The sequence below is a fragment of the Caretta caretta genome, chromosome 2 (assembly GCF_965140235.1).
Source record: "Caretta caretta isolate rCarCar2 chromosome 2, rCarCar1.hap1, whole genome shotgun sequence".
NCBI classification, from domain to species: Eukaryota; Metazoa; Chordata; order Testudines; family Cheloniidae; genus Caretta; species Caretta caretta.
This window is the reverse complement of record NC_134207.1, coordinates 233,783,871-233,790,038: the sequence shown is the minus strand read 5'-3', so window position 1 is coordinate 233,790,038 and position 6,168 is coordinate 233,783,871. Positions and strand designations below refer to the sequence as shown.

At 40.5% G+C, this 6,168-nt stretch overlaps 1 non-coding gene across 1 annotated transcript; it reads left to right on the top strand.

The window, feature by feature from the left end:
* Positions 1-5,856: 5,856 nt before the first annotated feature.
* Positions 5,857-5,930, top strand: TRNAN-GUU (transfer RNA asparagine (anticodon GUU)). Its single transcript has one exon. It is a non-coding gene; the product is annotated as a tRNA-Asn (tRNA).
* The last annotated feature ends 238 nt before the right edge of the window (positions 5,931-6,168 follow it).

Sequence of the window (6,168 nt, the reverse complement as noted above, 5' to 3'; positions counted from 1 at the left end):
CTGCTTGCCCCTTACCCCTGCTTGCTGGGAGCCAATCAAAAAAAAAAAAAAAAAGACGCAACAAGCTACAAGCCAAAAGCCCAAAACTAGCCAACAAGCAACTCACAAGCCAATTAAGCCAAAAACAAGCCAAATTTCTGTGTTTTTTTGCAGGTTTGGCATGTCTGATCTGGATCCCTTTTCTTAGTCCGATAGACATTTGGTGCTTGATCACTTTCCCAAATCACAAAGCAGAAGCAGGAATAGTCTCTTGCTTTTGTCTGGGGACTCTAAATACCTTTTAAAGAATCCTTTTGGGAAAGAAATTATGCTTCCTGAGTCACATCATTTCTGCACTAACCATGGGAAGCAATATTTTCTTGCAGGTTTGGGCTATCAGATTTCATGCTGTCCTGGAGTTCACCAGGATCCCTCTGGTGTTACAAGTGACAACTGAGGTAGACAGTGATGGAAAGGAGCTTCTTAGCACTGCTTCTCAGGGAGAGAGGATTCAGGCAGAATTATGCCAGGGCTAACCCCAGGTAGTTTAAGATTATTTTCACAATAGAAGATTAGATTAAATGAAAGTTTGGGCCCCCAATTTTGACAGCTGAACTCTCTTATCAGAGAACTGTAGGCAGCCCAGAAGGCCTAAAATATATGGAGTCCTTAGTGTGGTTCTTTAGACTCTGTGTGTCAGATTATACAGAGACCTCCCTGGAAAAGGCCTTTGATATGCAACGCAGGAACCACATAAGGGTGTAAATGTGCCCATAAAGAAGCATTAACACCTGAATTTGATGTTAGTCTCCTCTCTTAAATTTCCTGATTAGGCAAAGGCCTCAGGAAAGGGCCCATCATGTTAATTAGACTTGCCATTTTAAATTCCCTGAGATTGTTGGCTGGATTACCAAAATTTTTGAGCTGGCAGAAAACACCCTTAAATAGATTTAAGACACTAGTTGGAAATGTCTGTAGTGAAGCCATAGGGCTATCTGCTTTTTCCCCTAATGTGGTTGGCCATGTTGCTTAATTTTGACAGGAGCTGAAGTAGATGCTTTTGGAAATTAGTTTATTAAGGATTTGGGAATGTATCTATAGACTCTTCAATCCACTGAATCTTTTTTGGCAATGCTGAAATTAGTGGGGAATATTGTTTCTTGGACTATTAAGATTCAAATTTTGGGACACTTTGGATGAAGACCTATCCTAAAACATGGTAAACATAGAAAAAAACTGAGTAGGACTCTTAAAATATGAAGGATTGATTAGCATCTATAACATTATGTAACTGGACTCTTATGAGTTGGCATGCATGATGTAAGTAATGTACAACCAAAATGGGAGATATCACAGCATTTGTGTTAGGCAGTCTATATTGAAGGATGTCACTTATAATGAGGGGAAATAGAGAGGAATGGTAGGGATGCTTATCTAACCATCCAACATATCCTGGCTCAACCATACAGAAACCAACTGGCAACCCAATTTTAGAGGCTTTCCAGAAGGGAGATGAAGATGCTCATCCTCGACTAAATGCCAGGCAATCAACCTTTTAGGAAAAAGTGTTTTTTCTCTTTATATTTTTAATTCACTTTGGGCTTATCTATTGAGCAGAGTGACAGGTAGAGTAAGGGTACAAATCCACTTATTTTTTTCAAATTGAGAGAAGATTTTTAAAGTTCTAAATGTTTGAATCTGCTGTAGAATTTGTCCTCCCATCATTACCAATTTAAGAAAATCCTACTGTAAACTGTGATCTACTCCTAATTAGACTTCAGTGGGACTTCAGCACATGCTTAGGTGCTGTCCTGAATAAGCCTACTTTCCTGGATGCAGCCAATTTTTGGATATTGAACCTCAGAGTGCTGGACCACCAGGAACCTTAGAAAAGCTTTGCTGCCTCTGGAAGCGTAGAATCTAGGAATTCATCTGCCTCCCTCTGTGTTCCATAAAACATTCAGTCAGTAGTGGCTGCACTAAAGTTGAGTAGCATCAGACTTATTTATCTCAACAATATTCAGTATTAATTATATTTCACGAGCTATTCAAGCTCCAGTAAGAAACTTAGCGATAATAGCAATGTTGCAAATTTAGGATTTGTTGCAAACCACAAGAGATTCCCTTTTTAACTCCTTCTGAGTATATACAATTATTTGGTTTTATGGCAGTTTCTACTTACACAGTGAGGCCCCTAATAGAAAAAAAAAGAAAAAGAAAGAAACAATGTTCCAGCCAAAAGGATAGCAACAGATTTCAGCTTTATGATCTTTTGTTATTGAGCTCTGTGGTGAGGTATAGAAACAAAGACAGTGAGACATTTCCTTGGAAATAAGGGAATCTAGCAAAATAATTCTGGTACATTTGTCTTCAATACTACTTATAAACCTGAAGCCAAATTTATCTCAGGACAGTCAAAAAGAATAGTCATTTGGAACTCTGAGTGTTTGGGGGCAGGGGGCAGCAGCAATTGGATTATCAAAAAATAAAGCTACCAAATATTAAACAGAAAAGAATAACTTCTCCACTTTGTCTCTCGTAGCTCTGAAGCAATTTGTAGAGCAAGAAGTGATAAAAGTAGATTCAGTTCTACAAAACTGCAAAGACAAGGATTACCCTTTCCAAGGACTGTCAAACAGAATTGTGTGTGAGACATGTGGAAGCTACATCAGTGTAGCCATCACTGGCATGATTCATACTTTTTGTACTAGTGACCATTTTTATTCCTCTTCCCATTTTTAAAATGCTTTTCTATATTTGAGGAGTTTTTTTTAGTGCTTGTGAAAGCTGCTAAATTGACAGTCCTAAAGACTGAAGTGCTCACATTATCCACAGGACAGGTATATTACAAGGAGTGGCAATGCAAACTCCCTTTACTTTCTTACTATTGTGCCTCAGATGAGATCATGCCTAGGAGTAAGCGGAAAGTTCTCTCTCATTCAGTCCTTGGCCCCTCAGCTGATATTGCCGGCCAGGTTGTGAATTATGGCCAGTAGTAGTGGGTGTTCTGTGATGTTGACACTTGACTGTTAGGAAAGAACTGGGCTGAGACGACCAACTCAGTTCACATACTCTCTGTCACTGAATGGCTGTCACATGGTATTGACTGAGCCTTGTGATCCAGAACCATGCAACTTACCCCATTTTCCCTTCCTATAAAAGATGACTCTCTGAAACATTCTGAACAATGATCGACTTCCGATGTTACTAAATACCCTGCGATTAGCAACAGCTAATAAAGACCCAACATGTATTAAATCATTTTCAAAATTCATGACTAACCAATGTTTATTTAAAATAATACAGATAAAAATACAAAGACTATGGATGCCATTCACAAATACATTTTACTGGGGGAATAAAAATATTTTTCTCAGTCAAGAAAACCAGCTTGCTCTTTAATCGTCCTCAGTTTTGAATCCCTCTTTTGAAACCACACTTTTCTATGATTTGTTGTTGGGAGCTCTGTAAAAATAAAAGTTGGCCCATGGGATTTCCAGAGGGAAATCAGCCTTTGATTATTTTTTGTCATAGAAACTTAGTAATTGCCATATTGGATTAGACCAGTGGCCCATCTAGTTCAGTATTCTAGCTCTGAGAGTGGCTGGCATCAGATATTTCATAGAAAGGTGCAAGAAACTCTGTAGCATTAAGCTATATCTCCAAGCTTCAACTCCAGAATAAGCAATTATTATGTTTTGGAAGACATGGGAGTGGGTGTTTCCACATTTGCAATGTCTAGAAGGCTGTTTAGCTGGGCTCTAGAATGGATGGCACCCTGAAAGCAGCTAGCTTTCAGAAAATGATGTATAGAATGATAAATTACTCTTCTAGGTCTGTATACATCTAAAGCAAATTGCAGAAAGGACGCTTCCCAAGAAAAAGTGTAGGAATGTAGTTAATAATTTGGTAATATTATTGTGTAATTGGGAGAGCCCTCTGACTCCAGCCCCCATAGTGCTGAAATTACATGTGAAACCTTTTCTCAGTTTTCTAGATCATCAAACTGCATTTTTTTTAAGGAGGGCACAGGGTATAGGATATGTGTAAAGTCCGTTTAAATAGTAGCCAATCCCTTCCCACTTCCTACATCATCGCTCTCTTACATGCAAGCTCCAACACTCCAATCTTCTAATGGCTTATGTATGCCCATTGAATTCAGTAGGATTACCCATGTGTGTAAAGTAAAACATGTACGTAAACCAATGGGATCAAGGCTCAAAAGCACTCCCAAATTACTGATTAGTACCATGCTGGTCCTGAGGATATCCTAGGCCTCAATTCAGTAAGTTATTTAGGCACATGCCTAACTTTAAGCACTTGGGTTGTTCCATGGAAGTCAATGGGAGTACTAGCACCTAAAGTTAGGCACATGCTCAAGTATTTTACTGAACTGGGGTCCTGATATGCTACCTCTGCTGTTCTGGTCTTTGCTGTGTGTGTTTGTGCATGTTACTATGCACAGCAGGGCGAGGGAGAGCTGATGGGACTCAGACATGTAGAGAACCACCACCAGTATTCTTCACACTGAGAATAGCCCGTTTATCAGAAGCAGGAAAGCACTTGACAGGGTGCAAGGTGCCTTAAAAATAATTCATTTTAAAAGGTTATTTTAAATGCTGTTTGGGGCCTGGGTATCATCCCCATCTCTCTCTCCACCCTCCTAATAGTCATAAAGATGCATGAAAGGTGCTACCAACAAAAGTACCAACAGTGTGAAATTGTACACAGAAGAACAGAGTAATAGTAACTGCACTTATATAGCATCTTTAGCCAAAGTTCTCAAAGCCCTTTGAAAAAGTGCCTCTTTTGCCTCTTTTATAAATGGGGATTCTGTGACACAGAAATTAAGTGATTTTTCCCCAAGGTCACACAGTGGGTAATGGCAGTAGAGAGTAAAGAACCAAGCCCTTACAAGATACCATTCCATGACTCCAATGCTAAACACAAAAAAATTACAGGATATCACACACATTCTGAGAGCTGACCATTCCTGGGAATGCAAACTCATGACCTAATCCAACTCTCAGTCAGGTCAATGAAGAGACTCCCATTAATTTCAATAGGAGATGGAGAGGGTGCCTCAGATCCCATTCTGGCTCCTAGGTAGCCAGAAACTGGGAGCATTGTAGGTGCACAAACTCTGCAAGGAGATGAGTTATTACCTATTATCCCTGTATGGTGACTCTTCAGACTGATTGACTAGCTTTAGCTTTACTTGGACAGAGACAGGTTTGCCCTCAGGCAAAACCTTAAAAGGGTGAGTGAAGATAAGGAAAAACTTCAAGAGTGTTTTAGAGGTGTAGGTCTTACACTAGGAAGGTGTGGATGTGGATTTATTCCAGGATATCTGGTATGGATTTGGTTAATAATGTAATATGTAAAATAAGGGAAATGTTAGCTTTCCCTTTCACTGGTGTTTCTGACCACTAAATTAAAACAAAAATGTTGCTTTTGTACATCTAATAAAATCCTGCCTTTTCAAGAATCCCCAGTCAATTAAAATCACACTAGTGAAAGCTCTAATAAAGCACATTTGGAATGCTATTCAGGAACAGCTTTTGGATGTGTATGCATAATGGATGAATCAGTAACGGAAGTAAAAATCTTTATTTCCCAGCGAAAGAATGTTTCCTTAAAGGGAGAGCTTAGAAATAACTCAACTCTTATAGATTTCGTACAAAAAAGAAAACCTATAATACCCTCCCTTTCTCCCTACCAAGTAATTTCATGCGATTAGATTTAACAGTCAAATCCTGTGTTTATTTAAATTTTGCCTACGTTATTTTATAGAAAACCAAGACAGAACATTTTCCTATGATGGTGTCAGAGACTTTACTACTTATCAGCATTTCTGGGAAGCTGTTTGCTGTCGGAGTCTCTGTGGCGCAATCGGTTAGCGCGTTCGGCTGTTAACCGAAAGGTTGGTGGTTCGAGCCCACCCAGGGACGAGGTTATTTTTGCTTCTCCCTGCAAGAGCCGCCCTTTTGTGCAGGTGAAGGGGGCTCGGGGCTTCCTTCGAGCCCGCGGCGCAGCAGCCGCCCCTGTGTTCCGGAGCGGGGCGCCCACCCCAGCAGGGGAGGGAGAGCCCGGGGCTGCAGCAGCCGCCCCAGCGGCAGGGACGGTAGCTGATTATTGCCCGTCCCGCACCATCCCTGGGGAGCGGGGTGGGATGCAGGGGCAGCCCCC